The following is a 22,351-nucleotide window of genomic DNA, read 5'->3' on the forward strand; positions in this document are numbered from 1 at the left end:
CCTGTATAAAACTCACTTTGGCGCGGTTTTTGCACTTGTTACTACTCAGCCAAGCTCCTCGTGGTCCTGCAGAGTGGTGCTAGCAGCAGAGAGGCTAAAAGAGCAACTGCTAACCTGATAAAAGTGTTTGTTTTCCTGCTACTACCTGGGCGACTGTCCGATCTAGCTAAACTGCAAGTATTTCTGCTTCTTGAACTGTTTTAAACTGTTTAAAGTTGTTTTTGCACCTGCACTTTTAAAGTTTGTCCTGTTTGTTGCATTTACCTGTTGAGGCTACACACTCAAGTGCGCTAGCCTGTGTTACATATTTATTGCATTTTCCTGCTGTTTGTTGCAAAAAAAACAAAACATTTTCCTTGTTTCCCGTCTTTCCTGACCTATAGTAGTCCAAATACAGGCTTTGCTGTATTCTGGACTTTTGAAAAGTTCCTGTGTTGCCCATTTCCTTTCTTGGATAAAGGGAGGCTTCTTTGTTCACCAGTGTCAGTGGGGAGTTTGGAGCAGCCTATCTATCCCTGGAGGAGTGTTCCCAGCACAAGAATCTGGTAGTCTATTGGCTGTTTTGGGCCAATTTCTAGTTCTTTCAAGTACCCCTGTATAAAACCTGCTTTAGTGTGGCTTTGCACGATTTTGCGCATAGCGCAGCATCGGGCAGTGCCGCTTAATTGGGTTTAAACCATTCTCGGCTCCACAAAGTCTGCTCTTCACTTTTCCCTTAGAACTGATCTAGTTTTCATAATAAACACCCTAATCCCACTCTAAAGCCTGGCACTTGCTCACTAAAGCAATTATATAAGTCAGCACTAAAAAATTAAAAGCACAACACCCTCACAAACTCCCCTTGAGTACTTTGTTCCCCATTGGCCACCATTGGCCCTTTTTTCAATTATAAAGGAATTCCCAATACTATTCTAGCATGTCCAAAGGTCAGTTTTCAATCTCCTCTCTGGACCAGCTGGTGAATCTGGGAATCTTGAGGCAATGTTACAACTGCCTCATGTACACAGGCAACCCTCTCCTCCTCCCAACAAATTCCAACACATGTGAGAGATGCAACCATATAGCCAAACTGGAGGCTAAGTTCTCTCAACTCAGTACTGGCGTAACCAGTCAGGAGGAGAAAGAAACCACACTCACTACAATTCCAGTCTCACATAGACCTACCACGACAGCAAACCAAACACATAAACACACAAAAACATACTCGGAGGCTCTAAATAAAAATCTGCCTAAGCAGCAGAGACCTCCAAAGCAGACACCCAAGCAACCGCTACCCCAAAACAAAACACGTGCAACACATAGCTCACAAAGCCAGTGTGCCGAACAGTCACAGCCCTTAAGGCTAAACAACACACCTGATACACTTGTAATAGGTGACTCTATCATAAGGCACACTGACGTTCCGCTCACCAGGCTGAACAAGAAGAAGGTCACGGTGAGCTGCCTGTCGGGTGCTAGGATCCACCACATAACATAAGCACTCAGGTCACTCCAAGGCAAGTACAAATATGACTCAGTCATTGTCCATGCTGGTGTGAATGACCTGAGATGTACCTCCCTGGACTACATGAAAAGAGACCTAGAGGAGCTCTCTGAGAATGTAGCCCAGGCCAGTATGACCCTGACCTTGAGTAGCATCTTACCCTCACCAAGAATGATGCCACAATATGAAGACAAGATGATCAATTTCAACAATTGGCTTAAGTATTGGTGTCATTTAAAGGGGATCCAATGCCTGTCTGCCTGGGATGACATGCTCGACAAGCCACGATGCTTCACTATGGACGGCTTGCACCTGTCACCCCCGGGCTTTCGGATATTGGCAAAGGCTCTTGCCACCCCCATAGTGCCTTTTTTAGGCAAGGCTCAAAAGACAAACCCACCTCCATAGGTATCACAAGGGATAAGAAACTAAGAGTAATGCTACTCAACGCCAGAAGTCTAAACCTCAAGATGCATGCACTCGGAACTCTCCTTAGCATGGAGAACATCGATATCTGTGCAGTAACAGAAACCTGGTTCAAGGCACCTGAGAGCACCCCAGCACTAACAGGTTATACCTCATACCATGTTTTTTGGCCCCAAAACTTGGACCGAACCACAAAAGGAGGGGGAGTATCAATATTCATCAAAGATACCCACACCTCCAGGTTGGTGGCACAGCACAAAGCATCAGAGACCATCCATGTGCAACTAATAGTGGGTAAAACTGCCTTCCAGTTTATAGCCTGCTACAGACCACCTTCCCAAACCCAGGAACCCCACTCGGCCTTCCTGAGAACACTGGAAAATATGAAGGTTTCTCCAAACACCATTATATTGGGCGACTTCAACTACCCTAACATAGACTGGGAGCATTACTGTAGCTCCAACACCCTAGCCCGAAGGTTCCTAGAATTTATAAACTCAAATGCTATGGAACAACTTGTTGCCACTCCCACAAGAGGGGAAAACATACTGGACCTAATTATCACCAACATGGGGACTCTATGTTCCAGACCAGAAGTGTATCCCTCACTGGTAAGATCAGACCATAAACTAATCTCACTGGATATTCACATCCCAACTTCACCCCCTGCCCAGAAAACCACAGTGAAAAACTTCTCTAAAGCAAATTTCACACTCCTCAAAACTGAGGTGGAATCCTTCAAAGCCCCTGGCCTGTGGAAAATATGGCCCAGACCGCAGAATCCTTTATAAACGCATTCTATGAACACCTTCAGGAATGCATGGATCATGCAATCCCAAATAAAACCAAGACCTAATCCTCCAAAGTTAGGAGTCCTGTTTGGTGGACCCCAGCCATAAACAAACTATACAATAGAAGAAGGAAGCTACTACATGATAGAGCAAAATCCCAAAAAGGGAAGGCATCTCTGATCAGTATTAGCAAAAAACTACGGGCACTCATAAAATCGTCTAAGGCCAGCTTCGAGAGAAAAATTGCACAGGAAACTAAGGATAATCACAAGGCTTTCTTTAGTTATGTTAGGAACCTGGGTGGGAATTCCCAGATATGCTCAGAATTAGTCCAAAATGACAAAAAAATACAACGAACCCACAGACATTGCCAACATCCTAGCTGACAGGTTCAGCGCAAACTTCTCCCCCCCTTCCCCACCAAAAGGGCAAATATCTCTCCCAGGAGAGTGCTGCCCCCCTGACATCTCAGATGCTCAGGTAAGAGCCGCCCTCTCCAAAGCAAAAAACACACCATCAATGGGACCAGACAGTGTCCTGGGCTGCTTCCTACATGAACTCCAAGAAGAACTAAACCCAAACATAAAACTACTGTTCAATCTCAGCCTTACTACAGGATATGTACCCAAAGAGTGGCATACAGCAACAGTGGTCCCTCTCCACAAAGGTGGTGCCTCAATGGATCCTGAAAACTATCGCCCCATAAGCCTGACTAGCTTGGTCTGCAAAGCTATGGAAAGGATCATCATGGACCTCATAAATAAAGATATTGGGGACCTACAGACATTGGATCCTACCCAGTTTGGCTTTGTTAAGGGCAGATCCTGCCTCTTAAACCTGGTTGATTTCTTTGAAACAGTCACCAAGGCCATTGACGAGGTGAAGGTGGTCCACACAGCCTACCTGGACCTTGCAAAAGCCTTCAATACAATACCCCACTCGGGCATTATAGATAAGCTCACCAGCTTAAATATAAACCCCTATGTCACTAGATGGGTTGCAAACTGGCTCAAGGACAGAACCCACATGGTTAGAATTGCTGGAGCCATGTCAGACTCCAAACCAGTTACAAGTGGCATCCCACAAGGCTCAGTTCTGGGACCTCTCTTGTTCGGTATATATTTCTCAGAGGTACAGGCTAACATGGAAGGACTGTGGCTGACCAAGTTCGCAGATGACTGCAAACTGGGTGCCATAATCAACTCTCGAGCCAACACAAGCATCCTACAAAAGGGCCTCATAGAAACAGAAAACTGGTACCAGAGCCATGGCCTCAAGCTAAATGCCAAAAAGTGTATAGTCATCCCCTTTGGCAAAAACAAAGTGCCCACAAATTACCACATAGGTGGTAATCCATTAAGTAGGGAAGAAGTAATTAGGGACCTGGGGACCCAAGCAATCTCTCATTTGACAACCACATGGCCAAAGTGGTTAGAAAAACATTTTAGATAGCCCACCTAATCATGAAGAGATTCACATCTAGATCAGGGGAGGTCATCGTGCCTCTTTACTCATCCCTCATCAGGCCCATAATTGAGTACAATGCCCATTTTGGGATTTGCCTTACCAGACACTTGCAGCAACTGGAAAGACCCCAAAAGTACCTCACCAAGAGGATCAAAGGGCTCAAACAGATGCCATATGCTGCCCGATTAAAGAAACTCCAGCTCTACTCAGTGGCATACCGCCTGCTCAGAGGCAATCTGTGCCTGATGTATAAAGCCATGTCCAACCCGGAATTAATGGACATGCTGCACCTCAGAAAATCCAAATCCCATCGAGCTACGTGCTCGAGAGACTTGAACCTCAGCACTGAAATAAATAGGACATGCTGGAGGGACAGATTCATAACCCAGAGGCTCCCTTCACTCTGGAATAAAATCCCAGTCCAGATTAGGCAGAGTCCCTCACTGACTCTCTTCAAGAGGAATCTTGATGAGTGGATGAGAGATAGTAGGTTTACCCCGGATATCACTTCTGTGTCACTGTTAGACAGAGGCACAGTATACTAACCTCGAAAAAGGGCATAGCAAAATTAATTTAAAATGGGTGGCGAAAGCCAAACATACTTTGACTAGGCTTATAAATGCCCTAGGGCAGATAGCCTAGTATGAACCTATGAACCTATGAACCTAATATGTCTATCCATCTCTAATAAATCACAGTTCTTTCTTTAGATCATTACTTTCTAGACTGAGAGCATCTCATTTCCCTTGCTGTGCAATTTTAAATTGACTTTCATGTGAACATTCTACCGAAGATTCCAGAACATCACTCTGTGGCATATCTTCTTGAGATACAACCTGCCCTGTCTGCTGTTCCTCCATATGGGTCTCTATTAACCTATCATGTTACAATAGTATCCGTGTAAGAGTTTCCACTGTTTTGTGCTCTTTCTCCTGTGTCCAACTGAAGGATCCAGAACGTTGACCAGATTTGCTTCATCTACAGATGCATTCTGTTCTATCTGCTGCTCCACCATCTGGGAATATATTGGCCTATTATGATGTGATATTGCCTGTGTCAGAGATTCCATTTAAAGGTGGTATTCATATCACAGGGCTTTGCATTTTCTTAGTGGTGACCCATGAGCAGGGCTAAATGGATATGCAAATCCTAGACTTTCAGCATGAATACGTACATGAGAAGTTGTTGCAAACAGGCACCCTATTGCAAAAGCATAACATACTTATTGCATCACAGATAGGGGACAGCTACTATGCTGATAAGGGGATTTACATGCATGAATATGAGTATGAGTCATACACATGAATCTATAATGAGCTCATTTGCACACTAAATGTGTAAATAGCACTGAACTTACACCAGCAAGCAGCAAGCTTCTGGGAGAATACAGAGATATGAGGGGAGATCTGTTGGTACTTGTGCATACCTGAATATTTGATTGAAGGTATCGCTTTGGGAAATATTTCATTTTGTTTGCTTGTGCATATCTGGATACTTCACTGAAGGGGGTCACTAGGATAAATATTTCATTTTGGTGCTTGTAGATGCCTTTTTTTTTACGGATGTCATCACTTGATTGAATGTATTATTTTGGTGTTTTGTATACATGGACATACTCCTGAAGGGATTTCTTGCAGAAATAATTACTTTGTGTGTCAGAAAAGTGCTTGTGAATACCTAGACAAACTAGTGAAGGGATAGCTTGGGGGCAAGTTCGTGAATTGCAACTCCAGTATTAAAGGAGAAGCATTGCTTTTAACAATGGATGTGTGCACTGAATTGATGTTGGACTATAAATTGCAATACTGCCTCATTAGCATACTACACTTTGCAAAATTTCTCATTTGAATCTCATTATTTTATGGCCTTTCACATTACTGTAAATGGCCTCTATGAGTTTTGCCTTTGCTACACTCATTCATAAGCAGCAGGAATACCATTACTGCATTTACACAAATGACTATGAATAGCAATATCTTTCAGATTCTCCCATTAAGGGTTATCACAGCAGGTTACCAGTCCGCAGACTGATTGGCAGTGGAGTTTTTATGGTGGTGAGTTGCCAGCCTGGTGCCCAACCTTCACAGTAGCCACACACTCATGCACCCACTGCATGTCTTTAAAACTCACTCAACCAGAGGGAGAATATGCAGACTCTGCACAGAAGGTTTTCCAGCCGAGAGGTGACAACACTAACCACTGCACCACCATGGCCTAATACAAGCAAGTGACTATGAATACTGGCCTAAAAATCCTTAACTATGCAGATGGTCTATCACTTCATTTTCTATTTATTTAATTTCTACCTTTCTAATTTTCTTTTTTTACATTTATCTTTGATGACCTTCTTTCATATAGTAAAATTTACCATTTCTATGAATATCTGCCTGCATTTCTCTTCAAATATCTTTGGAGTTGCAGTCTTTGTAAGAGTAACTATGGAGGAAAAATTTAATACAAAGGACATGTGCTCTGAGAAGACCAAATCATCAAATGCCCTCAAAACTGTTTGCTTCTAGATAGTTGTTGGTAGAATATATTTAAATTTACACAAGTTATAAGACAAAAAAATCCAAATTAAACAATGTATTTGGAGTTCTAAAATGTGAGGATTGTGTCTACATCATTACAGAGCCATAATCCAGATATTTACCATCAGCATTTGAAAAGTAGTTTGGGAATTTTGCTTGTTTATCACAGGTATTGCAGACAGTCATAACTGTTTACAGCTTAACCCTTGAATGGAACAGATTTATAAGAGTTTCAAAAGGTTAGCCTAGCAAGTTTTCACTTCTCTAGCACTTCGATGGTCTTCACAAGTGAAGACTGGTAATGTATCTTATTTGTCTTACTATTTAAAAAGTATTTGGAAGCATCTGTGATGGTGAGTTTGCTTCCTAAGGATTACCTCAAAAATAAAAACTGTATTTTCTATTATATTATCTATAATCTAAAAGTTTCGGTTTAAAAGCACAGGAAAAAGTGGTATTCTTTACTATGATTCATTTCTTTGATCAACAACTTTTTTTCAGTTCTTTAGGGATTAAAATATCATTTAACTGAGCTGAGATCTTATGTAAATGATTTTAAGACATATGCCCCTGAGTAATAAATGTCTTTGTTAGTTATGCATTCTTGGAATTTCTACTGTGAGTGATTTCGGAGCAGTTTGAGCTTCTGATTGTTAGGGTGCAAAATATTATATTTTCCTTATAATAGGTTACATCGTATTCTTATGATATTGGACCCTTTCTTGGATGTATGGCAGTCTAGCACTCAGCTAATACATGCTGTGTAGTAAATACCTCTGATCCCAATAATTACTCTTTGCTGAAGTTTTCCGAAGATTTCCTTGCTAGGGGAATGATCAAGTCATGGAATCCATCCATGAATGGTAAGCACACTGCAGCTACAAGACTTGGATTCCAGCATGAATAAGAGTTCCAATAGAATGACTGAGGCCTCTTACAGGATCGGAGAGTTGACTGCTTGTGAATTTAATCAGTGCTTGTATAGTCGTGAGTAGTAAATGAATAGGTATTATGGTGAGTCAGTGAGCATCTGTGGCTGTTTGGTTTTGGCATTCTGGAAAAGCGGACTGTAGCAGTGGATTAGATATCATATTCAAATGCATTTCTCAATGCCATATGAAGCTTAGTGTTATCTGTTTGTGATCTGTGTTGTATCTACTTATTTTGTCATTTTAATGACTGTATAGTTAGAATATATTATTTGCTAGACAACAACACTTAGTAGACTATAAATGTTGTAAGGTTTATTGAAAAGCCATAGCAAATTGTAAGGTAATGAAATGTTAACAAAATAAATTAATATTATCATGTTGCCCTCTTATTGTTTTGAAGTAAGATATTAGCTATTACCAAAAACATGATTATATTATGTAAATAAATATCCATCACCTTCCTGTGCTGTTGAGTCACATCTGTCTCCTATAACTACTCCACTAACAGACATCAATTTTCAGAGATGACATGGCATGTAGGGGGGTAGAAGCAGATTGCCAGGCCTTTTTTCTATATACACATACTTAAGGACAATTTAGAGTTGCCAGTCTTTGTACTGCATTTTCAGTAGGATGTGTGAAGAAAACAAGAGTGTTCAAAGCAAACCCCTACTAATACAATGACAATGGGTAGACTCGACAAAGGAGACATCTCAGCTTAGAATCAAACCAGATAAACTCTTGCCCTCAAGTCATAGTACTAGTCATTGCATCACTATGCCATTCCATAAATAATCAATAAAAAGTAAACAGAAACTTAAAAACTCATTAGCTGAGCAGCATGGCAGAGATATGACACAGGTATACTCAAGCCAGCACAGAATCTGCCAGTATTTATTGCATGCAGGAATCATTTTTGTGCATTTTAGCCTACATGTTGCCTAAATTGCTGGTACAGTACATTCTGTTTCTCAGATTTTTTGGCGGTACTTAACAGGACATACATTTACATAGTAATAGAATATGTAGTCTAACATCTGTACATGAAGACATTTTAATTTTAAAACTACACTATACCACACATAATGAAAAAACAGGATCTGAGTGATGTATAGTTGTTTATTTATGCATTTCATATTATCAATGACAAAAAAATATATTCCAGATGAGTCAGAAACATTTTGTGTTTTGCCATGAACAGTAAATGGAATATGCATTTATGCATTTGCATCAAATCTTAGATAACAAGTTGATGTTGTCAGTATGGTAGTTGCTTGACTAATGACCACCTTAGTGTGCCTATGCTTTTCATTCTAGATGAATGGAAGATCTGCAATGTGAGTTAACTTTTCTTTTATTTTTGTATCAACTATAAACATTGTGATATCAGTAGTTAAAATGCATTTGCCAGCAGGGGGCTTGCTCATGAGAAGTCATAAGCTGTGCAACCTGCTTTTCTATACCACATTCTACTTTATTTCATATTTAGAATATGTTCTATAGTATTTGCTTATTATTTCTAATATAACATGCTCACTATATTTCATATAGTTTTCTGCTGTCTTTCCATTCAAGTTTTGCCTCTTATTCTCAGTCTTAAAATTGACCACAGTATACGTTTGTACTCCTGACGAAAATTCTTATTAAAAACCCCATATACAATGCCATTAAGGCAGCTATTGAAGCATGCACTAAAAAAGCCAAGAACAAACAACCATATTGGAAAATTTACTGCTTTTCCTGTATGGCTAAAACCAACAATCAAAGCAGGAATACTGAATGGGGCCCAGCAAACTGCAAACAGCACAAATACTGCAAACATTGTCAGAAAGTTCCTCATGTCTGAGGTCTGGAAAGTTTGCTTGCTGCCTTTTTTTACTCTGTTTTTGGCCTGTAATACTGTAATCCAGATACTGGCATAGCACAGGATTACAATACTTACTGGCAAAATAAAATGGAAGATTGAAACACAATTAGTTAATGTTTTATTTACACTAAATAGAAATGTACACATGTATACATGTGGATTATATTGTAAAGCTCCCATTAAGGGAAGTGGTAAAACTAAAATAAAGCTAATTGTCCACGTCAGAAATATATAACAGTAGGTGTTCATCTTGTTGAATATCTTGTCATATTTCATTCCATAGCAAATGCAGCACCAACGATTGATTGATATTGCCATGATATTATACACAGAAGCAGTGAAACTCAAACCATGAAAGAAAGCTGAAATCTGGCATTGCATTTCTCCAAATTGCCACTCGTTTTGTAAAATGGATCTAATAAGAAAAGGGTATGGATAAACAGCACCAATGACATCAGCTGCAGATAGACTGATAACAAACATATTCCCTAAAAGAGAAAAAAAAATTATGTTTCTGCATAACAGAGTTATTGATTTCTTGATGCTGAATTTAGCTAAATCAGGGTCATAGAGAAGACAGACTCTTCCCTGGCATGTACTAGGGATGACACAAAACTAATCCTGAATGAAGTATACAGATAGCATACACACACACACACACACACACACACACACACACACACACACACACACACACACACACATATACACGCATACACACATACACACACACATGTGCACACACACACACACACACACACACACACACACACACACACACACACACACACACACACACATATAGAATCACAGGTGAGTGCATGTGCATCCATAGACATGCACAGATACGCAGACACACAGACACACATACATGCACAACCCCCAAGAGCAATTCACAGATCACCAATGCACAAACGCACACTATTAAGGCTTTTAGATATGGTAGAAAACTGAATTAGATGGCACAAATCCACATGGGTCATGATATGGATAAGCAAACTACATAAAACAAGCAACCTAGTATGGAATCAAATCAGAGAGACAAGCTTAGTGAAGCATCAGTAATATTGTGCTGTCTACTTCTGTAAACTTTCCAGGACAAAAATAATCAGATAAACAGAACAAGGCTAAGGACTCCTAATTTACATGAATAGTCCATTTTAAAGTTATGCTTTTGATAATGTAATTGATCAGAACATTTTTATTTGCTTGTTTTACTTAAATTCACTTAATAACACTGTTGATCCTAGTGTGCATTAATGGACCACCAGACTGCAGGTTGTGATGGACATTTGCAGGTGATTTAAGTTGAAGAATGAGAGAGTTGAACTAAAAAAAAAGTTAGGATGTATAATATATGAAAATGGGTTTTATAAGAACTACATTAGTTGATTTTTGTAACTTTAATTTATGCAAGGTTCAGAATTATTTGTGATCAATTGTATAACATATTTACTTTCTAATAGTTATCATTAATTTCTTTACTAAGTGCACTGACACTCTGTTAAAATCTATACCTGTCTAGTATTAAAGCTTGAAATTGGGGGTGGGCAAAGTGGTGATAGCTTTCTTTACGAACATAATTAAGAAAATGCACATGATATAACAATTTTATTGGACTACATTTCTGTCATGTTCTTCAGTACCCCCTGTGGTATCATTTTATAAATAGTGAAGTTTTTTGAAATGTAATCTTCACACCGGACAAATTATTTTCTTGGCAGTGTTTGATAATCTGAAAGGATAAACAGTTTTAGTGGATACTTCATTCAGGATTAATTTTGTTCAAGAACAAAAATGCCAAAAATTTAAAAATGGGAAAAAGTTTCATTGCTTTTTTGCAGGGAGGCAACTTCCATGCCCCCCCACACACACACACACGCACATTATATATTTTATATATATATATATATATATATATATATAGAGAGAGAGAGAAAGAGAGAGAAAGAGTTCCCCTTCATAATCTCCAAATACTGAAATCTCGAATTTCAGTATTCTGAGACCATAGAGACCATAAAGGAGAATATCTCGAATCTGTGCTTGCGCATTTCTGGTATGGTACGTGAAGCGTTTGGCTGGGATGGTGTCTGGAATTGAAGGTGAGTGAGTGCATGTGTGTGTTTTTGTACGTTGTATGTGTGGGTAAGGGTAGGGAAGGGTAAGTATTTGTGTGAGTGTTGGTGTTTGTGTATTTGTGATGGGTATCTGTGTGTGTGTGTGTGTGTGTGTGTGTGTGTGTGTGTGTGTGTGTGTGTGTGTGTGTGTGTGTATGTGTGTGTGTGTGTGTGTGTGTGTGTGAGTGCAGAATTCTGTGGTATGATTTTTTTTTTCATTATGTGCAATCTTGGAGTTGGTATATATAAGGGAGGGTGGGGGCACAGCCTCACACATGGGGGGTGCAGGGGGGCTTGCCCCCTGCTTACATGTTATGTAGGGTTGTGTAGTTTGTGTGGTGTGGGTGGAATGGTGGGTGGGTTGTTTAGAGTATGGTGTATGTATGTTTGTGATTGTGTGAGTCGTGATTGTGGGTTTCGGGATTGTGAATGGTTCGGATTTATAGTTTCGAAATACTGAAATTCAAGATTTCAGTAGAAGTGGAACCATATATATATATATATATATATATATATATATATATATATATATATATATATATATCAGCTCCATGGTTACACCAACTCAAAGAAGGAAGACGTCTCCCTAAACAGATTACCAGCTCATACTTCAAAACTGCACCAGCAATGATTTTCTATGGGAAACAGTATTCAGAGTTGTGTTATTCATATTTTTTTTTCATGCTATGATGCTTGATAAATTTCACATCAAGCATGTGTAGTTTTGGGAAACAATAGATCTATAGATTATTTTTCCTCAGCAAGTATAACTTTATTTGCTTTCGTACAAAAGATGTAGTTAGTGCATCATGCCACAATGATAATCAAAACACGTCATACTTCAATGAAATGTAACTGTTTTCAAAAGTATTATGAAAAAAAACAAATCTATACTTTACCTTAAAATAAATATTAACATTATGCAAAAGATATATAGCCAGTGCAAACAGAAGTATGCCATCTAATTATAATGACAAGGTGTTGCTGGCAGTCATAGCCCAACATAGCTAATAAGTGCTATAAGCATTCAGTAGTTATGGCAGTTCTGTGAAAAAGGGGAACATTATTAAGTAAGTAAAATTATACATCTTTTAAAACAGGATGTGAGTCACATATTTTTTCCAAGGAAAAAACTAGCATGTGCTTTTTTTACATCATACTGTCAAGATTAAACTATAAGTTAAGAAGTTTTTTAGTATCCCATAACAAGTGCTGAGAGTATTTTCAAGGAGATAGTTCTGTTTTAATAAATGAACTTTGCAAGTTAACAAAAAATTCTTTCATACTCAGTAAATTATTTGGAGCAAATGTATTGATCCAAGTAGAAAAAAGCTTAGAAGATAAATGTGTATCAACAAATTACGCAAACTAGAACTATTATATGATTTAATTTGAAGTCATGCTTGCTATTATAAAGTAAAAAACTTACCAGATTATTAAGTGAAAAACATCTGAACAGACTTGATAGTATCAAAGAACCAGAAGTATGCAAACAAATCTGCCAACAGATCTTTACCACAAACTGAGCACTATGGAAATGAAATTTTACACATAGCAACTAACTTCTTTGGAGACTTGCATGCATTCTCCATTATCATGAACCGATCGTGAATAAGTTTTCAAATATAGTAAGAATATTTATGGATTTTTGCACATTTCTCTTTAGTCAGAATTTATACTGAACTCATTAAATCAAAAGACCAATAGTTAGATGCATGAAATTCAGGCTAATACGATGAATTAAGAATCAATTTATTCAGGAAAGACAAGAAGTATTTGTTTTTTTAAAGAGGTTAACCAAAATGAACCATGTTTTATTTTTCACTGTTAAAATAAAATAAAAAAAGTTGTTAGAGCAAAGATCTTCTATGAAAATTTTGGTGTTACTTCAAAAAAAGAAGGCATTACTAACTTCCAGTTGTATGCAATATGATACAAATAGATATCTAGATGCAGAGAAAAGCCAAATTAACAGAGTTAAAAATAGAACACAAATGCTGCAGAAACTCAAACATAAAAAGTAAACAAATCTTTTTTCAATGTCAGAATGAAAGAAACAGTTTATTTCTGATTTGTCTTCTTAATTTTAAATAGACTTTATCAGATTAATTATAATCAACAAGCAACTACATTAAATAGTTAAAATATACATTACATAACTACATGTGAACGATACGCTTTCAATAATGTAAATTTCAATGCACATTTAAAATTCACATTCCCCCAGATTTAATAAAATCTGCGTAGGCATAGTGTATAGACTACATAGAAGTTACCATGTCCGTGCACATGGTACCTCCTCTGTAGTGTTCCAGGAATATTAATGAAGGCATGTTACTGAGGGATAGCTAGAGAAGGTGGTATTGAATCATTGCAGGGAGTGTGTCACTGTGTCCATAGATGAGTAACACACCCCCTGCACTGTACAAGTGCCTGATAGCAATATATTCAATCTTATAATTTTTTTAAAAAGTTTGCATGCCTTGCTGCGGTGTATAGCATAGTGGGAAAACTGGCTATATTAAATGAAACAGGTGGGAATACAGTATAACCTGTTGGAGTTTGAACTGTGCAGGAACTGTCAGGTGTTGGAGAGGGTGCACACTTCTGGGCACAGCTATGGGACATTCCAGAGTTCAGAGTCATGGTTGGACTCCTAGTGAAAGGCCATGAACACTGGCTGCTGCAAGTCCAGTTCTAGGGATCAGAGTAGAAGGCGGAGGCCTGAGACCGGCTGGCTCATGATCTCAGCAGTGCTACAGGTATCTGCTGTACAGGTGAGCAGGTCCTTCACCATTATGATGATTTGAAGCATCATAGGAGGGGACATCTTGACACCTGGATCCAGGATGCTCAGGTTGGGGATGTCCCACGAGTTTGTAAGTACTGTTAGCATTGTTTTACCAATACCTAATCTGAATGTGTGATAAGTACGCATAATGGTGTGCTTCTCTTCCTACAGCTGCAGAGGAGAGAGCTCACAACCTAGAGGCCCATGCAGGGTGCCTGGCCAGGTTGCACTGTGACTGTGGTGAGTACAGATTAATTTGCAATCTATGGTCCAATACACAAGATTTATTTATTTTTTTCATTTATTTAACATTTGTTTACCAGGATAGTCCAACTGGACAACTAGTATCCATTTTCAGCAGAGTCCTAAGGATAAAGATTCCACAAAGTTACAGAGTAATAAGTCATACATGATAAAAAATATATGATAGAATAGGAGGTAACATAGTATAGGGCATACAAACCATAGGATAACTTGTTTTAAGAGATTAACTGTTTAAAACAATAATGATCATAGTACAGATATGTGACCATAGCTCATTTGTAGTGTAAGCATAAGTATTAAATACATACATTTAGTTGCATAGCAAACACATGATAAAATATTTACAATATGTACAATTAACATAGATTGAGCAGTGTCAGAGAACAGTATATGTCATGGCACCAGGAAATAACTGCCTGTAGTAGGGTGAGGGTTCAGGGGGGGATCATTGCAGGTACATAAATGGTTGTCATAAAGGTGTGATTTAAGGAGGTTTTTGAATGTGGATGTGTGGTTTTGTAATCTGAGGTCAGGAGTCAGGGTATTTCATGTTTTTGCAACCTCATGATGGAATAGAGATTTACCAGAGCTGTTCTTACATGGAATAACTTCTATCAGCAATTTGTTGCTGGATCATAGTTCCCTGTTAGAATTGTAGAAGTTTAGAAGGCCGGTTAGGGCAGGAGTTTTATCAGGATGGTATAGTATTTGATGTGCTAGGTTGAGTTGGTGGTAACTTAGTAAGATTGGAAATTATAGCCAGTGTAGTTTGTGTAGGGATTGGCAGTGGTGACAGCGGGACTTAGCATTGGTGGTGAACCTAGCTTTTGTTGTAGCATGTGGAAACTTTGTTCAGGTCGGTTTTATTTAGATGTGTTAAAACTGGGGATTAATAGAGTAATGCTGATAAGAGATAGATTCTGGCTATGGCAAATTTGGACTCGGAGGTCAGGAAACTTTTGCAATGACAGAGGCATCCTAGCTTATTTGGAGACAGAGATACATGTTTGCTGTATTTAAGTTGCTGGTCAATTGTAAGACCTAGTAGTTTGGTCTCTGTGACTGGGGTAATGTGGGTCTTATTGGCAGAGATTATGGTGAAGGTGAGGTCATTTATCTTAGTTGGATGGAATAGCATTAGTTGTTTAGTTTGTTTAGTTTTCTATATCTGTGAAGGATTCTTGGGCTTTGCTTTGCAAAAGATAGATGCTGGGTGCCAAACAGATTTGGGTTGTGCCATCCACGTATTGGACTATGTCAGCTTTTGAGGTTGCTAAGTGGAGTAGGCTTGTAAAGATGTTAGAAGATGGCCAAGGATTGAGCCTTGATGTACACCCATGTGACGGGGAGTGGTGGGGATATGGAGTTCAGCCATTTGACAGACTGAGAGCGGTGGGTTAGGTAGCTGCTGAACCATTGTAGGGTGGAGATCAAAGAGGTAAGATAGGAGTTTATTGTGAGAAACTGTATTCAAGGCTTTGGATAAATCTAGAAAGGTGGTGGAGACAAGTTTTCCTTGGTTCCTGTATGAATTTATGGTGCTGGTGAATTAATTAGGGCAGTAATAGTGCTATGGGCTGGTCAGAATCCGTGTTGAGTTTTGGATAGTAGGTTATTGCAGAGTAGATGGGTGAGAAATTGGTAATGGATACACCTTTCTAGAATTTTTGATAAGGGTGACAGGATTGTATGGGTCTTTAGTTAGAGAGGTGGATGGATGGGCCACCCTTGTGGATGGAAATGGTATATGAGGTTTTCCACAAGGATGGAATGTAATGTTCAGTAATACAGTAGATCTGTTTATTAGTAGTGAGTTGGGGTAAGCAATGGCCCTGGATGAGAGTTGGAGGTATTCGGCAGGGATATTATCGGCAGTGAGGGTGGTGGGTTTGAGTTTTGCTATGAGTTTTTGGATGGTTGAGATTAGTACTAGTTTGAGTGAAAAGGCGGGAGTGTTAGATTGATTTTAGGGGGTTGTGGGAGGGAGCTAGGATTTATATAATTTATGAGTTTTTGTATGTACGAGGTGAGGTGAAATAATTGTTGAAGTTGGAGGCAATGTCAAGGTTTGTGCCATCTAAATTTGGTGGTGGGGTTTTGTTTTCCATGGTGGAAGGATGTTGTTCACTGCAGCCCAGAATTTCTGTGTGTTGTTACTGTATTTTTTTTTGGAAGGAAATATAGTGATTTTGTCTATCTTAATCTGTTTTTTGCCTTATTTCTAAGTTTAGAATAGGCTCCTCTAGTTGTGGGTGATTTGTGCTGTAGCCAGGTTGTACATGCTTTATCCCTAAATTTTAGTAATGCTTTTGTGGTTTTGTGTAGCCAGAGGGCAGGGTTACTGCATATCCGAATTATTTTGATCAGAGCTAGTTGGTCTAGGATCCTTAGGAAAGTGGAATTAATGTACTCTACTGCCTTATCTAGAGGGAGGGTTTTGATGGGACTCCAGTTGCAGGATTTTAACATTTCTGTGAATTGATCTAAGAGGAAGTTTTTGTGGGAGCGGGTTTATAGCAGTGAGGCTGGGTAGCTACATTTAAGTTTGTTCAATGGATGTAAGTTGGTTTGTGGTCACTGAGAGAATTGGGCAGTATTCCACATTGGTAGGCAGTATTGGCCTGGTTGGTGAGGATCCAATGCAATATAAATTCCCTTTTGTTGGATTTATCTATATGTGTGGGTGATTAAATGAGTTGGGGGAAGTTATATAGGTTAATGTGGTTGGTGGGTGTTGAAGAGTGAATAAACTTCCAGTCGATGTTGACATCGCCTAAGACTATAGTTTCTTGGGGGAGGGAGTGGGAAGCCCAGTGGAGTAATGATTCTAGGGTGTTTGTGTTTATGTTGTCACCTGGTGGTATGTAGATGCAGAGTAGGTTTAGGTATTTATGTTGGTTTAGGAGAAGTTTAGCAGCTATAGTTTCAGCATTTCTGAAATATGGGGAGTCCTTTTGTAGGAGTTGGACCTTTAAGTTAGATTTGTTGATTGGTCTATCTACCCTTAGAATGTTATAGCTGGATGGGGTTATAGAGTTGTCTTTAATATGGGGCTTAAACAATGTCTCTGTGATGAGCATTATGTAGGGGTTGTATATGGAAATACCTGAATGCAGATCTTCTATTTTGTTCATGATACTATGAGTGTTCATGTTGAGTGTTTTTATGTCTATGGGATTGTGTTTAAATGAGAGATGGGAGTTATACATGTTGTTGGAGGTAGTTGCTGTGCCTGGGTTTTGGTGGATATTGCCTCCTAGTAGTAACTGGGCTGCAATGTTGGTAATGGTTTTAAGGTAGAGTGCTATTAGGCAGTGGAATCTGAGACTAGGTTGTTTTTTGGATTTAGGGGGTAATGAATTGGTGAGATGGTTAGGAGGAAGGATGGACTATAGGTGACTGGGGATTTGTCTAAGTGTTTGGAGTGGTTACATGTGGCAAGGGGTAAGGTAGAGGATTTGATGTAGTTGAGATTGTTAAGTAAGTAATGGTAAGAGGTGCTGATGGAGATTATGTAGAGTCCAATAGATAAGGAAAGCAGTATTAGGGGAGTAGTGTTATGGTGGTGTGGGGAATATGAGTCATGGTGTTAGTGATATTAGTTGTGGGCATTAAGGGTAGTATATATTTAGAGGAACAGTGGTATGTGGACAGGATATGGGTAGGCAAGGTAGAGGAGGATGGTAATTTAGCAAAGTAGCGTGTGGCTGTGGGTGTGGTGTGTGTATATATCTTTGGTTGGTGGGTGTGGTAGGTGGGTCAGGTAATGTGGGGTTAGGATAAATCTACAAGTAGTGGGGGTGGGTGGGGAATGGGGCAGAGTAGGGGAATGGAGTGAGCCCAATCATTAGCAAGGGTGAATGGAGCGGGGCTGCGCCAAGCAGTGCAGGTGACTACAAAATAATATCTGTTTGGCGGACAGACAAATTGAGATAAGAGAACCACTTTAATAGTGTTTAGAATATATCTTGTTCAGACTGCCAGGAACATAAATGAAAAATAATAAGGCAGATCTTTTAGGTAAATTAGCAGAGAATGGGAAGAGGTGGAGGGAATACGGGAGAGTGTACAGTAGGAAGACTGTGGTAATGTCTTTGCTGATGTAGCATAACCTGCGGGGAATAGATGGAGGAAAATAGAGTAATTCATTCACTGCCAGTAAGTACATAGATTTATGTATTGCAATGAATGTTGACATAGGCCTGTACTGCAATAACTGAGTATTGCCAAGTATAGTGCATTAAAGATTAAAGCATGAAACTTGATAATGTTAGTGAAATTAAAGTTTCTACTGTAATAATTGTGGAATTACAGACGTATTGCAACACCTGCATTATATCAACTGTTGTTTAATAAAGACTCAAAAATATAACAATAACTGCATGAAAGTACCCCTAATAAAGCTGTGCTGTGCAATATGTGTAAGTAGTGATGTTATTCATGAAATCGAGTATAACATCTGCTCTGAAATAAAAACGCAAAGAATACCACTTACTGACTCAAGGTTAGCAAAGAAAGAATGTTATGCTAAACTGCAGATGTACAGCTGTACAACAAGATATATGAATTATGACATTTTTTGCAGTAACATCTGAAGCAATACCAGGAACACCCAAGGATTATTGTGCATATCAAAATTGCCTTGTGTTAACTATTGCATTTCAGCTATATGCATTCCTGCTCTAAGGTACAGGGCTGCAGGCAGGTGTGAAACTGTAATAACTGTAGACTGCAAATATACTATCTGCAACTGTATATAGGTCAGCTAGCCAACCCAATACTCTAATATGGTTTGTACACATCACAGATATTTCCACCCACTATCAGCTTATTGTGTACACCTGCATTCTATATATTAATGTACAGTTTACCTATTATCACTGCCATGCATGAATCTCATGCATGTGTGTTCAACTGTCAAGTCATTCTTGTATAAAACTGTACTACTATTACCAGGTCATATTTTGTTTCCAGGTGAGCTCTAGACAAATATAAGTCAGTCAATAGTCAGCAGTAGCTCAGTTTGATAAATGTTATGTCTGATGTACATTTTGTCACACACAGCCCAGGGTTTGAATCCAGTGACAAGTGCTAATAAATATTACTGAATCAGTTATGTATTGTTAGCAGATGTTCTTCCCATAGGAATTACAGGTAAATTATTGCAGTAGCCCTTATTATGGGTAAATAATTTGTGTATTGAGATGTAACAGACTGTTAACAGCATTGATCAGTAGTGTGATAAGACATCATAAAATAAAGGCAACATATAAAATGTGTAATCTTGGTATGGCTGTATACCTGGTGTGTCTGTGAACATTTGCTGATGGTCTAACCCCATGCCTGCCAAAGATGGCATGATAGCTGTTTACTCTGTGTACTGTATATGATACATGTTTATTTTTGCTCTGTGCCATTACAGAGCTTCTTGACCACTGAAGGTAATTCTGACCTAAGATCTAGATCTCCCATCCATTCATCAAATTTCTCTTATCTGAGTAATGCCCAGTGCTCTTTCTCCACAACTGACCGGGGATTTTTGTTCCACAGTTAGAGGAGTCTTTGGGTGATGAATCTATCCCTCCAGCCTGATCTATAAATAGCCGTGTGGGGTTTAAGTCTCAGCACCCTTGTGGCTCTGATGGATCTAAGATTTTTGAGGTGAAACATATTCATCAAATCTGGGTCAGATTGTGTATGTTAAGCAAGGTCATCCTCTGAGCAAGCGGTAGCGGCTAAAATAGAGCTGGAGTTCTTCAGTCAGCGGCATAGGACAGCATTTGAGACCCTTTATCCTTTTCTGGTGAAGACTTTTGTAGCCTTTTTGAGCTCCTTTATGTCGGGTGGCATCCCCATTCGATGGGGGCCAGCTACTCATCATTTGGTCTGATGAGTGATGAGATGGCATTACACTATGACTCCCTTGATCTAGATGAGATTCCCTTCATTAGAAGGTGGGCTCCTGAGAAGGATGAGAATCCTACTTTATAGACATGGGTGATAGAATGACAGACTACTATCAACCTGGGTCCCCCACTCAAGATAATACTTCTTCGTATAATGGTCCCTAGGGCCCCAGGTAGCTAGGGAGTGGGTAACTTTTTCGAAGGGTATGAGCTTGCATTTTTTTGCCGTTAACTTTTAGGCAGTTTGGCTGGCACCAGTTATCCGTTTCTCTTGGACCCCCCTGAAAGATATGTGTGTCCTTCTGTGTTTCTACTATAGCTTGATTGTTGTGTCATCTGCACTTTGTAAGCCGCTCCTTAACCCTCCTGTGTTCTCACTGTTGAGGAAAAGTAGATGCCAAGCAAAAAGTGGTAGCCAGGACAGAGCCCACCAGACACCAGGACTGACACTGAGGGAGTTGTGACAGACATGTGGCAGGCTTGAGTCTGGTTCTGTCCCACTCAGCCAGACCCTGTGGGTTCCTGTGATGTATGGGTTAACATTTAAGATTTATGAGTTTTTCAATGAATACCCGATGAGTTTTTCAAATATTGTAAAGAGGGGGTATTGGTATCGTGAGGTAGGCTGTATGGACTGCCTTTCCCTCATCATTTCATCAATGGCTTTGAAAAAGTCAGCAAGTAAAAAAAAATGAAAAGACTTGATCAACAAGCCCAACTGTTGGATCTCCAAACATACCAAATTCCCTGTGTCTTTATTTATGAGGTCCGTATGATCCCTCTCCATGGCTTGCAGTTAAGGGCTTTCAAGCTAATGGGCAGTAATTTCAGAGTCTCAGGGTCTGTGAGGCGGGTGAAGTGGGAAGTGGGACCACAGTTGCAGTGCCACACTCTGGCACGATCCAGGAGGTAAGAGAAGATTAAACAGCTGTCCTAGCTGTGGGTTTAATTCCTCTCAAGTGTCATGCTGTCCCGGACTGTAATCACTGTTGCCTAATCCCGCTGTCACAGATCTGTCATCAAGATGATTATGCCAATAGCACAGTCACACATCAGTCCACAGTACAGTCTGGTAGTTATATAGTTCCACCTGACATGTAATAGTTCTCTGCAGTTTTGTACCTGTAGGTGTTACAGCATGGCCCATATTGTCCCATGCAGATAGCTTAAGAGGTATGTACGTGCTACAGCAGCTATAGGGCACTGCTATACATAAAGAAAGGGCAGACTGGAAGAGTATATAACAGTACTGTTGCAAACTATATAGCTTATACTGGTATTAATGGACTGTATTTCTCTCTCCTCCCACCCCTTCTCTTCATCATAATTTATTATTGTAATACATTGATTATGGTTTACTATTAACATATGTTGTTCTCTAAATGTTATGTTGGGCCTTGTGTTTATTATTGTTATGTATTACAATGGTTGCATACTAACATATCTTGTTGAATTATCTATGTTGCTGGCCTAATGCAGTAACTGGTACTGGCATGCTGTTACTGTACTGACTGTTATCTTATTTATTGTGTTCCGTATATTATGCAATGTTATGTTGCTGGGTTATTTGCAATGTTCTGGTGTGCTGTTATAACTAACTAAATAGTTTATTCATTACTAACCTATACACATTGGAATACCTCAATACCACAAATTGACAGGGTAGGCCGGTTCATGGCAATCCACCTACCCTGCCTCAGCCAACCGTGGCACCCCAAGCTGGGTGTGCCTCCTCTGCTGGCCTTGCACCACAAATGGGCGGAACCACCTCAGGAG

The sequence above is a fragment of the Protopterus annectens genome, chromosome 8.part0 (genome assembly GCF_019279795.1).
Source record: "Protopterus annectens isolate FY-2018-M chromosome 8.part0, PAN1.0, whole genome shotgun sequence".
NCBI lineage: Eukaryota > Metazoa > Chordata > Ceratodontiformes > Protopteridae > Protopterus > Protopterus annectens.